Here is a 25,966-nt window from a genome sequence, read left to right on the forward strand (position 1 = left end):
CGTTTTTTACCATTGTATGTTGTTGCAATTATGAAGTACAAAACCGACTCACCCAACATGAGGCTAGTCAAACAGGTGCTGTGGAGGAGAAAGACGGTCAAGTCATCTCATTATCCAAGCAGCTTATCCTCACAAGGGTTTCGGGAAAGCTGGAGCCTATCCCAGCAAAAGGCGGACTACACTACTACTGAACTAGTCACCAGTCAGTCACAGGCCATATAGACAAACAATCACCGAGCGGGAATAGATCCCACGCTGGCGGAGAGAGAAGGCTTATATTAAATAAAAGGAAAAAAATCCTTTAATTGAACCTCTACTTTGATATGTGCTAAAGTTTTACAGATTTCTTCCTTTGTCGATGTGACAACCCTCAAAGTTTAGCTTGAGCATTGTTTTTTTTAACATAATAACAGACAAATAACATTTCAAGTTATGCGTTTTTACTTAGTGGAGATAATCAGTATTTCATCTTACGAGATGTGACGTAGTGGAAGTAATACATATTAAATGAATATGGGTCAAAAGTGCAAAATGGATATGGACAATGCAATGTGACACCATGGCCCAGGAGCCCAGACCGTACACCAGTTCACAAACCTTGTAATGTAAGGCATAATAACACAGGGAGACGCCAGCTGTTCACACCACGCTGGCCCTCCACGGAGGAAAAAGGCCGAATAGTATTACACACAGCCCAGCCGCTGCAGAAGGCGATTATGTATCGTAATGGAGTCCCATGCAGCCCTTTAATCCGTGATAATGTGATTCGCATCTCAACATGCTTAAAAAGTTAAGGAGGACTTAGAGACATTGAGTGTGAAGAAACGGATGAAGGCACACAGAGGAGTCCAAGATGCGGCTGCTCTCTGTCTCAGGAGGGCTGTGAATGGGGAATAAGGCTCCCGCGGAGGGAGCCTGGACGCCCAACAGATTTGGAAGCGCTCCTGCTGCTTTATGGAACAGTTGACTGTGTGATGCCTATGCACAGCCCATGAAACAATGACAACGTGAACTCAGTCAATTAATTGCAAATAAGACAATATTTAAAAAAATAATAACCACATTGCTTCCCAATGTTTAATTTGTGAGTATATTCAAGGCATCTACAACCATGTGACAATGAGTAGAGCGCAAACTTCTGCCAGGAGCAAACGATTCTGAATTGTAAGAGAACCGAATAGTCCATAAAGTAATGTACACACTGGTTCTGTTGGTTTTGAGTGATCCTGTCATTTAATGGAAACGTATCATGTGTATTTCCCAGAAATTGAAACAGATCCCAGGTGTCTTAATGCCATGTCTACGATTTGCTTTGTCAAAATATCACGGATGAAGAATTACAGTGCACTTTTCACCTCGACTGCTGGGTCTGCCAATGCGAGTACAGCTTTGTGTTCCCATGACAGACCTGGGTTGGGGCTAGTGGTGACTTCAACTTGCGTTCAAGTCCCAAGGCTGAAGTAAAAACAAATGCACCCGAAAAAGAAAGCAAAAGGATCAACTCTATCTTCACCCATGAAAATGACACTTCATCACAAGGTGCCAAATTACATTTCAATTAAAGTGTGGATCTGTGCCTGTCGCGCATGCAGCGGACAAACATAAATACAAATACACAAACAGAAATGAAAACAGAACCTTTCATGTTAACACGATCAAACCACTCTTTCTTGGTTGCTGTATTTTCAGGTTACTGCTAATTACAAACATGGCTTGGTTAAATCTATCCATTCATCCATCCATCCATCCATCCATCCATTTTCCATCACTTATCCGAAATTGAGTTGCGGGGGCAGTTGCTTTAGCAGGGACGCCCAGACATCCCTCTCCCCAGCTACTACATCCAGCTCTTCCAGGGGGAATTCTAATGGCAAAATAATATTTTATACTCAATAAACAACCTTTTTTATTATTGCCACTCATTAGATAACATTTGAAAGTCTGTAAAAAAAAAAACACACTACTTTCAGTCCACCTGATGAGATTATCTTCTATTAATTTTATTTAATGCTTGTCCCTTAATAAAATACTAGTTAGGGGCCACAGTATATTTTACCATAAAATGCAAACTGGTGGGTTTGAAAACCTTGTTACAAAGTATTACAACTGTCTCATTATCCGGTCAAGAACGGCATGGATTCAGTTCAGAATACAGGAGGTACTTACATACCCTATATTGAAACATGTCAATAAAAAAATATAAGTGCACATTGACATTCTGAACACCCTGTAGGAGGGGATCTAAAGTAAAACGCAAAAGATGAAAGCATTCTACCAGAGGTAATGAAATCATGGATGATTTTAAAATCCGGGATGCCATTTGTTAGGTAGACCTGTCTAGAGAGAGAGAGAGAGAGGAAAAAAAAAGATGACCTGTCACATACACACAGGCAACCTACAACATGCCCGCAAGCAAAAAATATCTCCACATGATTTTTTTTTTTCTCCGCAGAAAATCTACAAAGACAGAGTGCACTCCTGCGACACCCCATTACCTTCAGCTCTCTGAAATGAAGGCACAATCAAGGGAAACAATTCTCAGGTCAGGAGTGTTAGTAAGGAGGAGGGATTTCGCTTTAGCATCTTCTCTAATAGAGGGCCAGGGCAGCAAGGTCACTTGCTCTCTTAGCAAATGTTTGAAGGTGAGCCTCTTTAGAGAGATTTGGGCTGTCGCTTCAAAAAGGGTCAAGGTGCCAGAGGCTTTTGAAAGGCACTCCACCCAAGGTTTTCCTTGACATTTACAATAGGATAAAATGATTATAGCCACGATTTGATTTGAATAGAGCCAAATTATTATTTATCAATGTCTGGAACTCGATAATAATGGCAGATTTTAATTGGATTGAGCCAAATTATTATTTACCAGTGTTTTGAACCTGATAATTATGACTTTTAATGGAATAGACCCAATTTATTATTTACCAATGTTTGGAACGAGGAAGATTAGAATCTAAAGGGGACTTTCATTTGCCTACTACATAGAATGGACTGGCTATACATTTCATAGAACATACCATTTCTAAATTGTGTAACAAATATTTCAATATGGAGTCATCTTTTTAAGTTTCATCAGGCATTACTAATCATGAAGTGTACAAGAGGGGACTGCAACACTAATATTAGTTTCTACGGAAACCATTTTTTTCAGAATCAATTTTATGGCATAATATATGAAAAAAATGAAATTTGTTGGTCTACACACAATAATTTAAGACACATTGATGATGCAAAAACGACAACACGCAATTCAACACAATGCGGATACAAAAAAGCCGGGACTTTTTCCGTTGTAAGAATAGTAACAGGTGGGTACACAGGTTTATTGTACCATCTGCCATCAATAAACAAAATGATCTTTGTAATGAATAAATAATTTTCTGACAAATTATGTGAGATTGGATCATTTCTCACAGGACCTTTAATGAGCTCTCAGGGCTCACATTAGTATGTCACAGCACCCTGGTTGAGAATCACGGCTCCAATGGACTATACTGTACTGTGATTGACTGGCAACCAGTCTAAGGTGTACCCCCACTCAGCTGGAACTCTCCCATGGCGCTGAAATTAAGTGGAAAAAAATGAATGAATTAAATGATTGCTTATTTTGACGCGTCTTGCGCTTGACATTTTGACATCCCTGGTTATTAAAGCTCTACTAACTGACTTGGGGATTGCTTCAGGCTGCAGACCTCCTTTTTGTTGGTATAAAGACAACTTGAAAAGAAACAGATTGTAACTACTCGATGAGCTGTCCAACTTCTCAGTCATGGGAAACGAGCAGAGTTCCCGGTTTGTGTAACACAATTACGACACGGCTTGTCTGTTAGTGTTGCGTGACTCAACTCTACTACGACTGAATTGTGCCAATGTCGCAGGTGTTAGCAGGGACAGCTCACACTGATGTTGTCAGTCACCACGTTTCCCAATTACCACAGCCTGCACACCGGCATGATTGCTTGATTGGCAGTGCTATTTCCGTAGCAATTATTACGATTCTGATTATGTCAATCATTTCACTCTCTGCACCATGTGGTATCAAATACCAGTAGCTTGAGTCTGACGCTTTTTGATTTTCCCTCCTGTGTCTGATGGCTGTTAGAGGGGTATTGTCGTTTTTTACAGTCGGAAAAACTTTTTAAAAATTCATGCTCTCCTCGCCTCCAGTGCTATTACCTTTGAGCTCAGTTGCTCATTCCAAATTACTAACGGCCTGTATATGGTCCCCGTAATGATCATTTTCGGTTTGTGTCAGTAATAATTGCGAGGTTAGTTCTATTTTAGTGCAAGCTCAGGACTTCTGGTTTTATCTCACTAGTTCTTGTATTATTCATGTCATCTTATGTCTTTGACTTTTCTAACTGAGCCCTCCATTTAAAAGGCAATTACTACTATTACCTCGTTCCTTAAAAAAAGCCATTTTGTTCATTACCATCATCATCACCATAGCCACCATCATCATCATCTATTTACCACATGATTCAATTAGTGAGCCATCAGATAAAAGGTCACAGCTGTAATCAGTCCATTGAGTCCATGTTTTTTTCCCCTCTTTCTTTGCACCTCTCCAATGTGCTTAACTTTAGATTTCCGGATGCTAATAACCTCGCGTCCCCATTTGGAGACCAAGGCATTTCACTATCCTTCAAAAGACGTGATCGCCATCACCAACAACGCAGTCTAATAGGAATAATTTCTACAGATTCTGTATCTTATTGTTACACAGGTGACACAATCCCGATTACACCTAGCGTTGACAGCACTTAAGAAAAAATCCCTCATTCCATAGCTAGACCAGCAGTCACATGTAAATGTGTTTCATTGTTTCAAGTTAAAAGCTATATTAAGTTTGAACCGGACGATTTAACGGAAAAAAATGTATGGACAAGTTGGACTAGAAGGCAATATTATGCCACAAAAATACTACTGCTCGCAGGATTGGGGAATTCCAGAGTAATTCTCAAAATGTTTATCATTGTTTCGCCATCATTTTGAGATCTATCAAAATTAATTCATTTACTGTTTATTCTGAGGGATGCAGAAGCTCATCTGTAAGGTCTTGTAGTTCGGAGCCAATGGGTCACACTGCAGACAAATATATAAATAGCTACTTGTTAGAGATTGTTAGAGAGATGCTAGCCTGCTTCCTGGCTACAGTTGAAATTTCCAAGATCAGCTCACCAGGTGAAGTATTGAGTGACACTTTCCAGTTCAAGCTGAATTCCATCATGAGACCTAAATTACGCTATCAATAATATTGCCCCATCCCCTTAAAAACTGTGGTATGTTTATTTCATGTACTGCATAAAGCAGCGAGGCTGCACAAGTGCCCTTGAGCTCTGCATCAAGGCTGAGTCACTCGACTCTGAATATGAGCAATTATGACTGAGTAAAGGGGGCAATATACTGTACAAGATACTGCACTGTAAATAGCCAGCATTAGCCAGAGACACTTGGTGAGCCTTCAAGCTCAGGGTTTATAAAAGAGGCCTGGAAGCTTGAGGGTTCTGCCCAGGATTTTAGCTATTCCCAGTATCATGCTCTCCTGGATGGAGATGTTGGTGGGCTCATTCACTTAAACTGGGGGTTACTGCCCCCAGCACCCCGATCACTTCTGGATCCAATATTGCCGTCACCATCCATATTTTTGTCTAGTTCATTGTGTACTTATGGAAACAGGTGATTAATAAAGGGAGTTTAATGACGGTCACAAATTCATCTCTGTGTCCTAGTGGGGCCGAATGCCAACAGTTCAATTCCCCCATATTTACACCCAAACACCCATATATCATATTTCCAGTGGCTTGATAAGTACTACATTTGAAACTGAACCAATTCATTTGGCTTCATTGTGAGGCACAAACATATTACAATATGCAATACTATATATAAGTATGGAATGCTAGATGCAGATAACAAGCTCTGAGCAAAAACCTCTCTGATAATGATTTAAAATACTTTATTCATGCTCTTTAATCATCCCCCCTGCAATGACTTCCCTTCTCTGTTGTGTCTGAATGCTTCAAGCATGATTTCTTGTAACCTGGCTACACATGGGACTGATATATTATTGAAAAGGTATTATAAACATAAATGAACACCAGTACAATACTTGTGTAAATGTGCTGAACTAAAAAGCTAATTTACATTTGTAGTCCTTTGACAGGTGGCTTAAAGCATTGTTTTTCTCGGTCAGAAAAGAGTAAAAAAATAGATACTGGACAAGGACTCAATGAAGAGCCATCGGATGAAAACACGCCAATTAGGAATAAGTCTGTCAAAAGGGAGCCGCTCATTAAGTTTGACAAGGTAGGAATTACAATTATCTTGTTTGCAATATCTTGGACTGCAATTGCCTATAGGTGTGAATGTGAATGAGAATTGTTTGATTCACTGGCAACCAGTCCAAGGTTTAACTTGCCTCTCATCAGTCAGCTGTGACTGGTTCCAGCTCACCAGAGACAGAAATTTATGGATGAATTGCTCTGAATAGATACAGTGTTTGGATTTTATTTCACAACTCCTTGATTTAGAATATTCAATAAACCGAACGTGCAGAATTTTGGAATGATGAAGAATGTCAGAGTACCCTACCTAGAGAAAATTGTGTGTCCATCAGCATGCTACCCTTTTGCTTTTAAAAACTAATGTACTCATCAGTGACGACCTCTATCTTAATAGAGGGATGATAGACTTTTCCCCTCACACATGTAAAGATGCATTCCCAATTACCTTAAATATTGCCTTATTTTTCCTGCACTCAAATGCAACATACCTGTCTGATCAAAGCACCGCAGATCAGTGTGTGTGTGTGTGTGTGTGTTCATCTCAGCAGCTGCTCTGTCAGCATACTCTAAGTCTGGGGGTGGGTGGTAGAAACATTTTTTGGGTGGTTGGGGACAGTACACAGAAAAAGAACTCGTCAACAGCCTGAGGCGCTGTGCGGTTGTGTGGCATGTGGTTCTGCAGAAACTTCACATACATCATGGGCTAACTTGTACAAATACAAACATGCTTACTGTCTGCATTTATCTTGCAAACATGCTTCTTCTCCACGAGCATGGCCATTTTGTAATTGGGTTAAGATTTAAGAGTGCAGGATCTTATGACAAATTAGAATTGGATTTGTTGTGAATGCAATGCACACAGCTAAAAAGCTTTTCCTTTATTTAGTCTTTGGCATACAGACTTAATGAGTTTGTGAGTGTGTCTACTGGTGTACGCTCGTGTGTGTGCGTGTGTGTGTGTGTGTGTGTCAGGGTAGCACAAGTGTGTTTGTTTAGCACTTGTCAAAAAACGCGAGAAGAGCACAAGCCACCCATGCGACGGCTGCCGCCTGGAGGCGGTTGGTCGAAATCACTGTCATAGGCTAATTTCATGTGAACGAGTCAGAGACGCCACACACTTGTCCTTGCCCACAGCCCGACTGGACCAGTCTCAAAGCACACCAATTAGCGCCACTCTCTCTGGGCCCTCCCCGCCACTCCTAAGACATTCTTAACTTTGCGCCCTCTCCTCCCTTGAAGGATTTTGAATGAAGGAAGTGAAGGGGGGGGGCATTTAATAAGCCTGTATCAATACCTTGCAAAACATCAAGCAGGAAACATCAAATACACACAGCTAACCCACCCTGCCAATTAGCCAAAATAACTATTTAGTGGCAAATCTGGTGTGAACATGAATGCAGTTTAAATAGATCCATTAACAGGTTTCGAGATTCTTTGTGAAAACACTCCTCACACTCGTGCAGGGACTTTGAGGGAAGTGGAAAACATGAAGGTGTCAAGACTCGCTAAGTGAACCAACTCGACACTGCAGTCTTGCAGCAGTTCCACTGTGGGAGTAGCTAATTGGATGGTAATTAATGGAATGGGGGCTGATAAATACCTTTGTGAGCAGACTTGTCAAGGACACAGAGGTGAAGGGAGTTTGAGCAAGTGGAGCGATGGAAAGGAAGCTACAGGACAGACACCTTTTCCTCATTGTGACAGCTAATCCTCATCCCTTCATCCCCTGCCTCAATTCCTAAATGAAAGTACCCCTCCCTCCTCACTCCTCCCCCTTCCACTCCTCTCTCATCCTCCCCTTATCAGGCCCCCCTGCTTATTCCTTTCTGCCCCAACTTCACTTGTTTCCATGGAAACACAGGATAAAAAGAGTAACTTCTAGATTAAATCAAAGATTTTTGAAGTGCCGGAAATATAACAAGCTCCTTTGAATCGTGTTCCTCGAGTTCAGGATGATACTCTATTTTCTCCTTGCTGATACGGCATGCGTGCCCCTTTCTTCACTGTAAAAGAAGAGAGCGGTACAGACATAAACTAGAAGACCGTCTGCTCGACGGGACCAATGAACAGCTCATGATTTGACAGTTTGTCCTTTCTTGTCCTTTTTTTTATTAAGTCTCAAATTTTTATTATTTAATTTCAATCAATTGTCTCATTAGTCTGCTAAAGCCTCCAGATTCACCCTGGAGGTGTAGCAATAGGAATAATAGCATAGCACAGAATATCTAAGTGTCTGTGATGACATCTGAAAACACAGATCATTAATTGCGTCGTCTTCAGCAACTCTCTATAATCCAATGACCATCTCCGTGCATTACTATTGATAGGTATAAGCAGCACACCATTTAGTTTGAATGCAACTTGTTTTTTACGATTCCTAACCAGAAAGCAAATTATTTGATTCTTGCAAACACCATGTCTGGCATGTTTTCAAAAAAATTTTAAATTTACAGCATACACTGCACATGATTTGTGGTTAAGCATTTATAATTCGAAGATGTGAAAACTGCTTTCAAACTGTGTTTGAAGGACATTTGGTGAGAGAGGATGCTTGTTTTATGAAATCTTGAAAAAAAAAACTTTAAGAAACGTTAAAATTCATAGTTAGGAATCATCAATGAAAGCTGGTTTAAAAAAATGTGACCACTTCTAAAGGTTGTTGACTGATACTGTTTGGTGTTGTTCGTAAACAATTTGCTAATGCTCTAATGATCTAGTCTAATCTAATGTTGTGGTTACTTGATTAGCTTAAAAGGGATGAGCAACTATTAGAAACGCCTTGCAATGAAGCAGTTACAAAATATTGTAAAATACAATTACAACGCTAAAATAACGTTACTTAAAACAGCACAGGCCAAATGTATAACCAAAGTTAAATGCTGGAGTGTGTAATTTATGTACAAAGAGCTGGCTTCCACAACACTTTCCCGACATGCATTTTTTTCAATTATATTGAAGAAGTATCTATAATCCTAAGAAAATTGGTTATATCGTATTCAAATAATTCAGCTCAACTCACATGTTCTCCCAGGTTTTGTATGGAGTTTCTTTGGGTAAACAAGATTCCATCACATTCGTCACATTTTGGAGAACAAATCTTGATGTATATGTTTGCTTCCTTGGTTCTGTAGGTGGATGCAAGACCTCGAGAAAGTCTTAGTCTGAACAATTTACCTGAAGGAATTGTGATCACAAAACAGACACAATTATAAAATGAAGATGAAATCAAATTAAGCAATGAAAACAAATTACTTTATCTTTGGCTTTGCAATGTAAACAGCTAATTTATTGTAATATCATGCCTCTCTCTCTCTCTCTCTCTCTCTCTCTCTCTCTCTCTCTCTCTCTCTCTCAAGCAAGCATTTCTATCTTTGAAAAGCCAGAATTTCCATTCTTGTTAGACGGCGCATGTGTACCTAACTTGGTCGCTTGTTAAAAAAAATAAAATAAAACTTAGTGAAGACAAACACAGGGCAAGTCACACAGCAGTGTGTCCTTTTCAAAGTTCCATCTGGATGTCAGAGAGGCAAAATGTGTTAAGAATCATGAAGGCCAAAATTCCACCTCATTTTGTTTGATTCAACCCATCGCTTCAGATTCCCCATGCTGTAAAAATCCTTTCATTCACAAGTTATGTCTTGTTGAATCATCGTTTTGCCCACAAAATATGTGGCCATTGGTCTGGATGCTGTCCTGTAAGAGGCATGCCTTCTAGTATTGCTTTCACTCTTGCTCACATCACTACACATTCTTCAGTTGATTCTTCTGGGGTGTTTTTTATACAGCCTCGCTCTTCAACAGCATTACTGTTGGTGCAAATGATCAATCTGAGATGAGAAACAGCCATGCAGATTAGCAAAATAATCAGAAGGAAATTAAATTGTAGAGTTTCTCCAATGATATAGCATCATACCTTCTGAAGGTTTGAAGCTTGCTTGCATTGCGCACAGGGGTTTGACAAGAAACATGGACCTACTTATCTGAGATTAGGCCTCAGATATCCCAGCGCATCACAGGTCAGATACTGTATCTGCGGAAAATCAATGCATTTATTGCTCTGTCCTAGGACAATAATCCCTGACAGTTTCAAGAAGGCAGTTGAAGCTCTGGAAAGGAACATGCTGTAGTGATTTGATCTTTGAACCCAGCTACCTTGGCCAGTTTGTCTTGGCTACTATTCAAAATCAATACATTTCTTGCTTTGACATAGAGGAATTATCACTAAGAGTTTGAAGATGGGTTGGAAGTGCATCTGGTGGAGCACTGACAAGAGACCTCTTTGGACGGGGGCCAAATCCTATGTAATCCTGTCGCCTCTAGGGGACTAAAGTAAACACTTGCCCGGTTCTTAATTTCTCTTTTTGAATGGGAACCTCAGTACCGTGCACAAGCTCAAACCTGGCTATGAAAATAACTGTCATCTTTGCTCTGTGCAGCGAAGTGACAAAGATTCACATTGACACTGGTAGCACAGAAAGCACTCCCCCCCCCCCCCCCTTCAACAAGCAGGCTGAGTGTGTCCCTCGTTTACACATGGCTGAGTCCTCGAGCAGATGACAGTACAACATACCTGAATGGTAATGGCTGACATGTCCACTCGTAAGAGGCCACAGCAGATGAATCTTACAAACAAGCACATCCCACCCCTTAACTGACAATACTCAACAAAGGTACACTTGTACCTCAAATACAAGACCTATATCAAAATTTAGATCTAAAAAGTTAAATTTTAGTTTAAATTTTGGCCTAGGTTTCTTTACTTGGTGGGGTATACATTTACCGGCAAGCCATTACTTTTTTGAGGCCCTGTGAACCCTGGGGCATATTTAACAATGCGGCTAAAATATTGGGGGCGGGGGGATGGCTGACAGTTTAGAGTTTAAGAGTACAACAAAAACCTGTTCATGTGAAATGGTTAAAACATGGCTGTTCCCTACAACGCACTCCGTTTGGGCATGCGAAGGTGCTTTCAATGAGTAGAAGAAGACTTAACTTTCAGTGTCTATAGAAGGAAAAAAAGAGCCTACCTCAATTCTGAGTAGAAGAAGAAGAAGAATCTGCCTCAATTGTCCTTAGAAGAAGATAAAGCTACATCTAGTGTGTGTAGAAGAAGACGGAGCTAGTCTTTGGTGTCCTCAAGCAAGATGCAACATACCATGCACAAATGCAAAATGGATAAATTTTTGTAAATTATTTTAAAATCTTTCACAAAAATTGGCCACTGTATCATTTTGATAAGTGGGTTTTTTGTGTTTTTTGTCCTTATTAATACAAACACTTCTTTGTTACTTTCATTAATAATTATGGAGACTTTAAGTTAGTATTTGGCTTTATCCATGTGTCTCGGTTGCTTTTTTTGTTTTTATAAAAAAAAAAAAATTTTGAGACTCCTGCATTCCCACTTTTCCTCCCTGCAGTTGGGTCCACAACCTTCACGCCAAACTCCACCACAAAAATTAACTACTCTGACAGTTTTTCAAACACTGGATAAAAGCAAGCCATTAGAAACTCGTTGAACCCTCCACTACTAAATGAGCTGAAAGAAGCATTATCACCACCGAGGGAGAGCCCAACGACAAAATTTAAATGGAGTCTTTTTAGGGGTTGGCAATTTACTGAGTGTCACTCTAGTTTTAGCTTCTTTTTTTCCCCCATTATTGTAGTTATAGCTTGCAGGTGTGAATAAAGAACTGTATCATATTGAGAAGTCTTTGACAAAACACAAAATGTGTATGCAGCTCTCATATTGGGTCTGAGATTGTGCAAGTGTACCCAATGTCTTGTCCAATCAGTCCTCACAGACATGTTAAGCATGAAAGTGGCTTCACCCTGGCTTTTATAGTCGGCTATAAGTCTGCAAGAGAACCATTTAAATTGAAGCAATCTACCTTGTTGGATGTCAAACTTGTCAAGTTGTTGTCTTGCAATGTGTCTTCCCTGAATAATCAGTCAAATAGATGTGAATCCGATTAAAGAAAGAAAAGCATGTATTTAAAAAAATATATTAAATAAAGCCGCGATTCAGTGCTGCAGGACATTTTTTAGTCCATGTATTTTTTTTTTTTTTTTTTGCCTTCTTTGTGGTTCCATTGTATGCCAGTCCCTGAGAGCAATCACATGCTTCATGGAGAAATGATTCTTTTGCATTATTCTGGCTATACCTACCGGTATATGCGCGGTCGCGTGGTGCCGCCACGGTGAAATTTATGAGATGGAAAGTCACCAAATTACACCTAATGAATTGTATCGCTGTTTGCTGAATTAAACACCCTCTTCTATTTTACTGCTTTTGTTTAACATATGTGGAGCGCTGATGTGACTGCCAATCAGAACTGAAAGGGTTAATGAGTAACCAGCGTGAGATTGAGACAATGCAGGATTGATCTGCTCTTCTTGTGCTTTATAGCATGTGTTGTCATGCTGAGCCGAGAGATGAACCCCACGTTCTATACGACTGTGTTTGTGTTTGCATCCATATGTTCATACCATAACCCGGGAAAATGGGGTGTAATATAAACAGACCCTACACACATTTTGATTGTGGTTTGGGATTTGGCTCCATCCTCCCTCCCAATAACCAATTGTGGTAAATACATTTGAAGTTTTGAAAGAACCTGCTGAATCTAGACGCGCCCCGATCACTTTTCCGTAAATATCCCCAGCCTTGTTAACATGTCACACCTTTTAAATGGGTTGACAAAAAAAGCCCACCTGGGACTCGCCAGAAAAAGGGAGGTGGGCCAAGGGAATAAAGAATTAAAAAAAAAAAAATGAAAACGTGGCCTGTCGTTATTTTTACAAGTCTTTATGACTCAATTTAGCTTGTGGGAAATAAAACAAGCAGGATGTCGCGGCTCCAAAGGCTAAGATGAGTTAGTGGGACTCCCTTAGCTGTCAGAGAGCTCACGGCGCCTGTGTGGGGGCTGGATCATGAGGAACGAGGGAATAAAAAAAAAACGGTGGTGGGGGAGGTTGGTAGGGATCATCACATTTTCATCAAAATGAATGTTCAGTTTGCCATGTTATGGTTTTGGAAGGTAAACCCCGATCCAGTTTACAGGCCACACGGCGTTAAAGGATATCAAATGATTGAAATGGGCTGACAAGGCTTTTAGGATACACGTAAAACACCTTGCAACACAGCTGTGTAATTGGGTTAGAAGTCAAACTACTGAAACTCATAAATAGCAAATCAAATTGCTCCAGACTAAAGATGGATTGGCAGTACATTGTTCAAGTGGCACAGTTATATATATATTCTTCTACCTGGAAAGGGACGCGAAGAAGCTTCAGAATAATAAGAGTAATGTTACTAAGTGTATGATTTACTGAAAAGAAAAAAAAAACTAAGTACACACAGAAAAATAGGTGGTACCGCTCAGTTAAGATGTTAAGAAAAACCAACAGTGGTCACAGAAATAATTTGAATCTGAGAAAGTAATGGATAGGTTTCTGATTACACCATCTTGTGTGTCATGGAGGTCAAAGAACACAAATTTTATAATTTTTTTTTCTAGCGTGAATTGATCTAAGGGTGGTGGTGACGTCATTGGAAACCTATCCTTAGTAAATTAAAGAAAACTACCATAATTTCCAACCTACAGAGCCCAGCGGATTATAAGACTCACTCGGTACATTTGTAAAGCAAATACCATTCGGTACATACATAAGATGCACCTGTGTAAAAGCCCCAAGTGCCCACATTAAAACCCACATTGAAACATGAGATATTTACAAAGAAAGATGGTACACAGAAAGCGTTTTCAAAGATTTAATACCTTAATTTAGCTCAACATAGCAACACAGTAGCACGATGAGGGCTGGTTAAAAAAAAAAAAATACTGGTAAAAATAACTTCCTCGGCACATATATTCCACTGGTCTGACTCTTACCTTTTCCGCTCGAGTTTCCCCTTCCGGCCGTTAGAAAAAAATGCACAAATTATCCACATCACAGCATAAGCCGCAGGGTTGAAAGCGTGTGAAAAAACCCGAGGCTAATAGGCCAGATTTTACGGTATTCTTAAGAAGTATGCCTAATGTAAAACATGCCTTTCACGAAAGAGCTCTCCGAAGATTTTGAATTCAAAATTGTTGACTTGCATGAAGCTGGAAAGGGTTACAAGTCTCCCTAAAGCCCTGACCTTCATCAATCAACTCTGCGTGAGATTTTTCTGTGAATGGAGAAAATTCACTTCTATGCTACTGTTGCTAGGAGTAGCCATCCACACACCCCACAGAAACATCAATGAAGCAAAGAAACCGTTGACTAAAGACTCGTAGAAATCTTCAGAACATTAACAACTCAGTTGCCATATCTATGACAAGTACAACTATTATCAACTGTTGAATGAACTCCCATGAAACCCATTCTTGTTTTTTTGTAGAACGGAGTTCATGGAGGTTCATTCAAGGACACCACGGAGGAAGCTGGTGCTATAAAAACAACAACAACAACAACCACACAGTGCTGCATGTTTGAAGTTTGCAAAAGAACGTGTGGACGTTGCATAGCTCTACTGCCAAATAATTTTGCGGACAAATTAAAACTAAATGGCGTAGATTGGAAAGTACACACAACATTACTGTACAGTACGTGGGGAGGGAGGAAAAAAAGGCACAACTCACAAAAAGGGGATCATGATTTGGGACTGCTTTGTTACCTTGGGTCATGAATGCATTCTAAAATGAATTCCAAAATGTATTTAAGATATTTTGCACTAGAACTGAATACCATCTTTGCCAATTAAAACACTACAACAGGTGATATCATACCACAATGACTCAAAGCACAGAAGTCAACCAAAGAATAGAATACCTCATAGAAGAAAATACACATTCTGTAGTGGTCCCGTCAATCATGACCTTGACCCAGTGAGATCCAGGGGCCAGTGTTCCCAATTAATTTTCAGGGGATGTTGCCAAAGGTGGGTCTAAGTAAGTTCCCATTATGTGGGGAGAAAAGGAACAACTAATATTCCTTCAGCACACCAATAATATACCTGCAACAAGAGCTGTTTTCTCTTTACCTTCATGTTCAGGTGGTTGAAGTGATCTGCTCTGCGTTCTCCGAATACTGTTTGTGATATTGTCTGTTTTCCATCAAGCTGTGATACTGGCGTAGGCTACTGGTACTTTCTAGCCCTCAGAAAGATGTGGATTCCTTTCATTCATTTTTCTCTTTCGCTATCTCCTTTCCTGCTTTTATTTCACGACCATTTGGGATCCCTCACACGCCGAGAAGGGAGGAGAGGGGCTGGTAATTAAAATTCTGTTCATCATGACAACGCTGTTTCATGCCTCTTTTTTTCCCTCTTTTGCCACACATGGAATGAAAACAGGTAAAAAAAAAGGCCCTTAATAGGTGAATAGACACTGCTGGGATGAGCTTTGAGTGCACAAGGGGGTACAGTAGGAGTCGAGGTGCGACGTGCAATCGCTGCCTTATCAGGGAGACGTACAGCATGTTCAGTTTTAATTGTTCACGTGTATTTTACAAGCTAAAAACGGAGGTGTGTGGAAGCGTGGGTTTTTATCGCGGCAGCACACGCGCCTGTGCGACACCAGCGAACACGTTGGCACTGTCGCATGCTTTCATGTGCTGATGCTGTGATGTGTTTACTCACTGAAAGGTGATGGAGGTGGTTGTTGGCAACAGCAAGCCTCTTGGGATACCGTCCACAGGGCTTGTCACTTACTGTCACTCACATGTCAGGCCCTCCCCCCGCCCCCCAAACCCATACTCCCCAGCTCCCCGTCATCCGCACCCCGGCTCTTCCAAAACAAAGACAGCAGCATCCCCAGCAGCTGCAAAGGGCCCATCACTCCACCAGTATTTAACCTCTGTTACTGCTTCTCTTTGCTACCGCTCTCTCTTTCTCCCCCTTTCCCGCCTTCATCAAAGCATTTCAGGCTATTTTGTTTCCCGGCTCTACAGAGAGTTATTGCTCATGACAACGATCATGGTCGTTTATTTTCTCGCGGCAGCGTGGCCTCTGTATGCGTGCTGGGCTAGTATTACCCTATGATATTCAAGCGCTCTCTATTAAATATGCATGAACCCTGGAGATGAAAATTAATTTTGGGAATGTTTTATCCCCCCTCTGCTCCCCACCTTTTTTTCCTCCACCCCCCCTCGCCACGCTCGCTCTTTGAATGTTCAAATATGCCTTCATCCGCCTTTGTGTCAGCCTGGAAATTCATTATTTCAATTGGTGGTGATGGTGTAATACAACACAATATGTGCTGGTTGCCATATTGATCTTAATAACGCACGAAAACAACTAGTTGGAAAGCATGTCAGAGAAAACGAGCTTTTAACTGGGGCGAGTTTTACTAAGTTCGCCTTAAGATCTAGATTTAGTCCATAAATTAAAAAAAAAAAAACATAATAAATGGAATTATTCATGTATGAAGCATTTCAAATTGGCAGTAGAACACTGCAGTTTTTCTTGTCTTATTCTGCAACTTGATCTTGGCAACTCATCACTAATTCTGCTCATGATACATGTCCGAACAACCTCCAGACGTGAACAAGTACGTGGGTGTTTATATAGCCACATCCCACTCCACAGCAAATTACTATATTCCTCAGGTAAAAAAAAAAGAGTGTGTGCAAGTGTGAAAGCATCAAAAACACTGCAGACTGAAAAAAACAGCCTGGTTGAGCGCGTCGTGTAGGAGGGGAAGTCAACACAAGTTACTGGATAAGACAAGAAGGCTTTCAAGAAATACTGCAGAGCAGTAAATAAATTAAGTTTAGCTTCAAAGGTGTGTTTCAGTTGCAGCCACAGGGGTATCATTTTAAGCTATCTAGCCTTCATTGTGCCTGCAATTTTCTTGTATGTCGTTCAACTTTCTGTGCACATTTTCAGTTTTTGTTCAACACCAAGTTGCTTCCAGGTCAGCTTGGAAAAAAATGTGCTTCGGTGAGCGAGAGCATAGCTTTGAACAGCTTGTCTGACTACGGCAGCAACAATAAAAGCAGCAGACCTTACCTAAGAAAAATAGTCAGCCACTTCTTAGCAGCCACCAAACCTCGCTGTATTCTTCTCGCATGCATGTTTTTATGAAATAGTATCTCTAATTTTTCTCAGCCAGTGCAGTACCATATTGCGTCGCAACATGCCAGGCAATATTCTGGTCAATTATAAGAGATGCCACCTAAGAAGGTCCCCAACTTACCTTCAGTCATAATAATTTTTCCAAAGAGTAGAGAGAATACAGTATATAACTCTGAGCATTGCTTTATCCTTTTGTTTGTATGACCTGTTGATCTGCATGTGTTAAAGTAGCCATTATTTAAAGGTTTATATGTATGTACTACCAAAAAACCTATGCTAATTTCCATTAGACCATCTCTGTTGTGAAGAGACTTTTGAGGGGCAAATGCTCAAAGTTAAATGGAAAGCACATGGAACAAGAGTTGGCAACGCCTGAGCAGAGCATCACAGGCTTTTGATGAAAAGAGAATAAGAAAGGATCTCCGCAGATGTAAGTGGATTTATTCTCGAAAACCCTTTTTGTTTTCAGTGAAACACTGTAGCGAAATTGATGTTAGAATATGCTCCACCTCGTGTTCTCCTTCCAGAGAATAGCATTGCTTCTCTGCCTTGAAATACTTTGTATTTACATGGGTTTTGTTTTGTAAAGTGAGACATCAATTAAGCACCTACTGCAGATAAATAATATATTTCAACAACGCATTCCTAATATTGCTGACCCGATTGAATTCTCCAACCCATTATCATGAATGGAAAATGCATGAATTGTCACGAAACGGGGCTCGAGGGTGGACCCAAATGCACGACTCCAGAGACAGCAGACAGTACAGAGGAAACCTTTATTCGGTCCAAGGTCTGAGATCAGGCAGACAGTCCAAACAATCAGAAGTAATAGTACGGCAGGCATACGAGGGTGGTCAGTGTACAGGCGTGGGTCGGTGCACGGAAAGCAGAAGTCGGGCAAACAGGCGTGCGGGAACGAGGCATCAAGGACGACCTCTGTGAGGAACCAAACGGCGAAGCAGGAACCAGAACGAGGCAGGCCACTGCTCCGGACAAGAACCTCCCACGCCGTCGTTGCAAGACGACCAGGGATTGGTCGCCACCGAGGCTTGGTCAGTAGGCAGCCGTGGATTGGTCACCAACGAGGCCAGGTCATGAAGTGGCTGGGAGCCATCTGGAGCGAATAGGATGATGGAGAGAAGGACCAGAGCCATGACCGCCACCATCCCGAAGTCTCTCCAGCTGCAGGGTGGCTCCACAGAACTCCCCAGCTCCCCCTGGACAGGAACGTGAGAAGGCGGCGACACCATCGCCCCCTCCTGGACAGCAACGTGAGAAGGCGGCGACACCATCGCCCCCTCCTGGACAGCAACGTGAGAAGGCGGCGACACCATCGCCCCCTCCTGGACGGCAACGTGAGAAGGCGGCGACACCATCGCCCCCTCCTGGACGGCAACGTGAGAAGGCGGCGACACCATCGCCCCCTCCTGGACGGCAACGTGAGAAGGCGGCGACACCATCGCCCCCTCTTGGACGCCAACGTGAGAAGGCAGCGTCAGTGTCACCGTCGCCACCTCCTGGACGGGAACGTATGGGGGTGCTCGCCGCCGACAGAGCAGGAGTGTGGAGCGTCCGCGGGACGGTCGCCAACGAAGCAGGAGTGTGGAGCGGGCAGGCAGGAGTCGGTACACGGGAGAACAATCAACGCAGGCAGAAGTATCAAAGGAGTCAGGCTTACAAGGTTGGTCGGAGAACGGACGAAGGTCTGTACACACAGGTTCAATCAGGGATACCGGAGCACACGAATGGGACATGAAGATCATACGAACTGGCGCCGGCCAGTTGTCATCGCAGTCATATAAATCCACAGCATAATCACGCTGCATGAGGCGCAGGTGTGCACCTTCCAATCAGCGCACCTGCGCGGACACCCGCACAGCTCGTGCTGAAGCGGCAGGATCATGACATGATAGAACTTTTGAGAACATCCATCCATCCATTTTCTGAGCCGCATATCCTCACGAAGGTCGTGGGATGGCTGGAGGCTATCCCAGCTGTCATTGTGCAGGAGGCAGGGTACACCCTGAATTGGTTGCCAGCTAATCGCAGGGCACATGAAGACAAACAGGCACACTCACAATCACACCCAGGGGCAATTTAGAGTGTCCAATTTATGTCATGTTTTTGGGTTGTGGGAGGAAACTGGAGGGCCTGGAAAAAACCCACGCAGACACGGGGAGAACATGCAAACGCCACAAGGGGGGAGGCCGGGGATTGAACCCCGGTCCTCAGAACTGTGAGGCCAACAAGCTACAGCTGTGCCACCGTGCCACCACTTTAGAGTATAAAGACTAGGCAAACAATCAAATGTCCAACGATGAAACAAGATGGGAAGGAAGTGAAAAATTAAAGGAGGCATTTTTTTTAAACACTTAAAAGATGGTGGTGCAACTGGTTAGAGCTTCTGTCTCACCGTTCTGAGTACCGAAGTTAAAATCCCGACCCCATCTATGTTTTCTCCATTTCTGCATGGGTTTCTCCGGGTACTTTAGTTTCCTAAATCCATGGGAGGTTAAATGAGGACTCAAAATCTCCAAATGTGAGACTGAATGGTTGATTGTTTATATGTGGCTCGCGATTGGCTGGCAGCTAGTTCCGGGGGTACCCCACATCTTGCCCGAAGAGGGCTGGGGTAGGGTCCAGGACTACCGCAAACCTTGTGATAATAAGCACCTTAGAAAATGAATGGACTACATTCCCTAGTCCTTTGTACACTGAGATACCTTGTGTATTAAATGCACTGTATAAATAAATTTGATTTGCTTTGGTCTGGAAACAAACAAATTACCTTTGCGAGTTAGACATTCATGAAATTGAGCTTTTGGTAAAGTGATTGTCAGTTTCGCCTCTCTTTTGACGTGTTTTGAATCAAACACAAAACCACTTTTTCTTCCAAAAGTTCATAACAACTCAATTTTAAATACTGAGGCTATAGCATCAATATATTCATGACAATGTTTTGTTATTCACTGCAAAGCAATGGTTGGCGACTGTATGATAGAAATAGCTAGCAAGCAAATTTATATTGTAGGAAACAATATCAGCCTGTCATCGCAGCTCAGACTGAACTTTAAGGCGCAACTTGGCGTATTGAAATGCTAACTTTTGATTTCAGAGTTGGACCAACGAGTCACATATATCAATTGACTTCACTTAGGTCACTTATCGCTTAACGTTAGCATGTCCAGTTAAATTGTCATTCATTAAAAAGCATTTCCGAACTTTCATGGCTTCTTTGCTCGATTTTGACCAGCTCCGACGGTGCTTCGTGTCCGCGCCATAACTTGTGATGAATTCACGAGCAGCTCGGAAAAGTGTGAAGTGGCCTCAAGAATGAGTTCAATAGCTGTAAAAGTCATACATCCATTGCTTATCCTCACAAGGGTCGTATATCGTAGTAAGTATATCCCAGCGATCTGGGAGTGCCAGGAGAAAAGCCACACAGAGACGGGGAGAAAATGCAAACTCCACAAACATGGGCCTGGGATTTGAACCCCAGTTCTCAGAACTGTGAGGCCATTGATCCAACCAGTTGTTCCGCCGTGCCAGCAGATGTCAAATGTATATAAATAGGTAGGTCACAGTCGGGGGCATAATCAGTTTTGCCTTGCTTCCGATGAAACTTTTATATCTGATAAACAAGAATCATACTTGTGGATTATTATCCAGTCAACACATTTTTAAAAGTAGACTAAATCTTACAACTGAATATAATGTTATGATTTGCTTTTCTAGCTGCCTCCACAATGCCAGTCCTTTTTTTTTTTTCCGGCACGGAGATTTAAACAGCGACTCTTTTCTGCAATCACTCAGCGTCTCATCTGCATGGTGAAAAAAAAGAAAATCATTGAGCAATATTTATTGTGACAGTTTCGACTAATGAAATGAAGACTGCAGTCTGTGATTTTGTTTTCGTAAATCATGATGACAGCAGAGGGTTTGTGTCACAGGGAAGCGCCGAAGTTTGAGCGTGGTGGGTTGTTTTGACCCGGTGGCCTGCGCTCACTCACCCAAAGGCTTATATACATAACTGCATCTTTCATGAGGTATGGTCAATAACCAATCCATATTGTATAGGCACCTGTGCGTACATTTATGGGTGACTCACTGCAGGACTTGCGTCGACACAGTCAGCGCCAACAGCACTACATAACATTTTATACTTGTTGCAGGTAATAATAATGTTAGGTCAGTTTCAACAATGTTTACTGTTAGCATAATGTTATTTTGTGCAGAATATATTCCTTAAAGTTAGTCAACCAACATGTTTTTTTTTAAATCCTAGACCTTATCAACATTTTGTCACCCTAGGGCATAATTTTCTAATCTTGTACAGAGTGAATACTGTAATCCTGAAAAAAAAATCCATATTCCAACATGCACACTGTCACAACAATGGCGACAAAATAATGGACCCATCTTTGTGCTATAAAGAGAGGCAATAGTGATAATTATGATTAAGCAGGATGCAAACGCAAGAAACGACAACGTTTCAAAAAAAGTGTGCCGGTAAAAGAGATGGGATGAGTGGATGTTGCCATAGTAGCAGTTTTATCAGATTCCAATACCTCATTTAGCATATATTTGCCCTTTTTGCTGTACAGTATACCACATATTTATTTTTGTCTTGCCTTCTTGTATAACGTGTGACTGAAGAAAATCTACCTTGAATGGCTGCCATCTCATTCACTTTTCATACATTTATTAGTTTATGTATCGATCACAGCAAGCATGACCGCTCATTGGTTAATTCCATTCCCCAAATCTGCATGCCAACATTGTTGATTCTTTCATGTCAAGCATTACACACATACACAAAATAGTTTGGATCCGAAATTGGATCGAAAATGAATAAAAACTGAATAAATCAAAGGTCAAACAGCCTACAACAGATTGTGGTCATGTTCCAACGGACTGTAGGCTGTTGCGCCCACGTACTGCCTTTTCCTGCGTGGTTTCCACTCATTAGAGGCACAAAATTCCTGCCGTAAAAATCATCAGGATATCAACGCTATATCCAATCTCCTGTGAAACCATGGCAACTGTTTGTGTTTGGCTGAATGTGTGTGCTCCGACGTGGTGTGGGCAACCTTGCTTGTTGTGTCTTCGTGAGGGCATGTTCCATAAATGTATTTCAAATGTGCTCTTGCCCGTTTTTGACACAATCTCTGTAGTTTATTGTGCGCTCTTTCACTTTCCGAAAAGAATGAATGTCGCAGTCGGATCTCTTCATCACCGCCGTGCTTTTCGCCAATGGCACCTTGTTTAAGCCTAGTCGGTATTAGCAAAGAGTAAACTGTCCGCTCGTAGTTGGTAGATGACCCCTACGGTTCTTATCAGGTGAAGGGGGTTTTGATTAGTGTTAATGGCTGGGACTAAATAGCCGTCAGCCGGTAGCTACACCTATAATATATGTGAGAGTGTGTGTGCGTGTGTACGTGTGTGTACATGTCGGGCTCAAGGGCATGCTAGCGATTCATCATGCTGGAAAAGCTATATTTGCGTCGCAGTGATGAACATGTTATGTATCTCACCCGGCAACCTAAGCTGCAGTGGCGCTTGTAATTGTTTGCACCCTTGAAACTCAAGCACCTCCAACACAATGTACAGACTTACGAGTTTAATTTGTTCTCCGACCAAGTTCGTAACTCTATTTACTTGGACGGTCAACCGAGAAAAACGCTGGTTTTACCAAGTGAAATGAAGCCAAAATACACACAGACACACATTATATGCTATTCACAGGGATAAGCAAAAAAAAAAAAACTGCCACTAATTGTGAAATCGGTGAGGAATTGAAACCTGCCCTCAAAAAGTTTATATACTGTATAGTAATCTACGCCCCAAGAATGCAGCAAAGGACTGCTTTTGTCTAAATTAAGCTCTCAACTCGCATCAAAAGCAAGATCCCACTACATGGCGTCAAAGCTTCTTCTTCTTGTCCTTTCGGCTTGTCCCGATTAGGGGTTGCCACAGCGTGTCATCTTTTTCCATCTAAGCCTATCTCGTGCATCTTCCTCATGAACACCCACAGTCTTCATGTCCTCCCTCACCACATCCATCAATCTTTTCTTTGGTCTTCCTCTCGCTCTTTTGCCTGGCAGCTCCATCCTCAGCACCCTTCTACCAATATACTCAGTCTCTCGCCTCTGGAGATGTGCAAACCATCAAAGTCTGCTCTCTCGAAACTTGTCTCCAAAACATCTAATTTTGGCTGTCCCTCTAGTGAGCTCATTTCTAATCCTATCCAACCTGCTCACTCCAAGCGAGAGCCTCAACATCTTCATTTCTGCCACCTCAAGTTCTGCTTCCTGTTGTTTCTTCAGTGCCACCGTCTCTAATCGTACATCATGGCCGGCCTCACCACTGTTTTTTGACTTTGCCCTTCATCCTAGCGGAGACTCTTCTGTCACATAGAACACCAGACACCTTCCACCAACTGTTCCACCCCGCTTGGACCCGTTTCTTCACTTCCTTACCACACTCTCCATTGCTCTGTTGTGTTGACCCCAAGTATTTGAAATCGTCCACCCTTGCTATCTCTTCTCCCTGGAGCTTCACTCCCCCACCGCCCCTCTCATTTATGCACATGTATTGTGTTTTAGTTTGGCTAATCTTCATTCCTCTCCTTTCCAGTGCGTGTCTCCATCATTCTAATTGTTCCTTTACCTGCTCCCTGCTTTCACTGTAGATGGCAATATCATCTGTGAACATCATGATCCAAGGGGAATCCAGGCTAACCTAATCTGTCAGCCTATCCATTACTACTGCAAACAGTAAGGGGCTCAGGGCGGATCCCTGATGCAGTCCCACCTACACCTTAAAAAAAAAACATTTCACAGGTGATTATTATTTGCATTCACTTAAGCAGAATTGCTTACCATGTGTACACCGGCACCCCACTACTACTCCGCCAGCAGCTAAACCGGCGTTTACTTCCGCAGTATTCTCACGGCATTATCATAATTTACCGGTGCAGACTATTCTCACCAAGAATCGAAGCTTTTCAAGAATGCTGGTGCCTGTGCAACTGAGTGTCTCCCCACAGCCGGTGTGTCAGCAGTCTAGTGATATATGTAAATACTGTATATGCGCATACACAGGCAGACAGTGAGAATTAAGCTCGTCTTACTGAGCACAATCTTTGGGTATGATTCACGATCCACTCGTGGCCCAGAAAGACAGGTTGCGGCGCCAGCTCTGTAAATCGCCTGGCATCTGGCGCAACAGACAGCCTTGCATGTTAATTTCGAGTTAATATTATTCTTATGAACTGCGAGTGACTTTGCATGTTAGTGAGCGCTCTGTCAAATCAACGTCACTTCCATTAACGCCGCCGTCTATTTTGTGTCACAAGTGCACGGACGCCGCATTGCCGTTTGGTGCGTAGACGACAACAAAATATGTGAAGAAACTAAATCGCACACACGCGGACATCTCGCGAAATGTTTTAAATCCTTAAGTCCACGTTTGCACACAAACGCACATAACCTTACTGTGTGGAGGAGAGGAGAGAGCGGGGGATGGGGTGGATGATAGTCCTGACTCATTTATCACATTGCTCCAAATGTACAGATGAATCCAGTGATGAAAATCTGTGCTGAGAAATGTCAGGCAGATATTAACTCCAATGCATCAAAGTGGCGCTGCAGTCACTAAGCTGACGCTCCCAGCCGCCGGTTCAAGTCTGAGCCGCCGATGTAATTTTCAGCCAACCGCGGCCATTTGTCACCCAGAAACGAGTAAATAAAGACACAAGTCACTTTCTCCCAAAGATTAACATCTGAAATGATGCAGAGCGAATTTCATTAGCGCGCAAATGCCATTCTTTAGATCTGTCTCATCTCAATGAGAGTGAAGGGAGAGAAGGGGGGGAAATTGCCTTTTCATGTAGTTTTCACTAATCGCTTCCCTAACAAAATACGGCAGCCAAGTACTAATAAGTAAGTTAAGGCTCAGTGGATAGATAGAGTGAAACAGCACAGAGGCTAATGGAATTGAGAGCTTTCCATGCCTCCATGGATGTCTTAATTGTCAAAAGGAGATTCTCAGATGAGTACTGCGGGAAGCCTAAATTGGAGAGCAACTCGCTGGACTTGTTTTAAGCCGGAGCGCCTCTCATTTGCGTAAGCTGGATCAAGTCCTTTATGCAGTGTCTGGAAAACGGTAGGAGCAAAGTTTCCAATGCAGCCAATTGGGACTGCACTTGACTGAAAAAGCTGCACGTTCACAGCTTTGCAACTTTGAGGTTCTTGTTTATTTTGTCGGAAATCTAAATTGAGGAATGATTGCCTCTTTCAGGCTCAGGTGACTTTCTCTTTCGCTCTTTATAGTGAGGTACAGTGGAACTTCCCAAGTTGAATATGATTTGTGACAATGCTTGACTTCCAATTTGTTCCCATAGAAACTTGCACAGGTAGTTAGTTTCTTAATCAAAGGAAACACACCATGCTCTTTTTCCCCCAACACATTTAGTACATTTAGCGAGGGAGGACAACTTCCAATACTTGGGGTCAACACTACAGAGCAATGGGGAGTTTAGTAAGGAAGTGAAGAAATGGGTCCAAGCGGGGTGGAATGGTTGGCGGAAGGTGTCTGGTGTTCTATGTGACAGAAG

At 42.1% G+C, this 25,966-nt stretch overlaps 1 long non-coding RNA gene across 1 annotated transcript; it reads right to left on the reverse strand.

The window, feature by feature from the left end:
* Positions 1-3,278: 3,278 nt before the first annotated feature.
* LOC133492844 (uncharacterized) lies at positions 3,279-11,232 on the reverse strand. The gene is made up of 3 exons (XR_009792766.1): positions 10,855-11,232; positions 9,304-9,458; positions 3,279-3,558 (listed from the first exon to the last, which is right to left on the reverse strand). It is a non-coding gene; the product is annotated as an uncharacterized LOC133492844 (long non-coding RNA).
* Between the last annotated feature and the right edge of the window lie 14,734 nt (positions 11,233-25,966).

The sequence above is a fragment of the Syngnathoides biaculeatus genome, chromosome 19 (assembly GCF_019802595.1).
Source record: "Syngnathoides biaculeatus isolate LvHL_M chromosome 19, ASM1980259v1, whole genome shotgun sequence".
NCBI classification, from domain to species: Eukaryota; Metazoa; Chordata; class Actinopteri; order Syngnathiformes; family Syngnathidae; genus Syngnathoides; species Syngnathoides biaculeatus.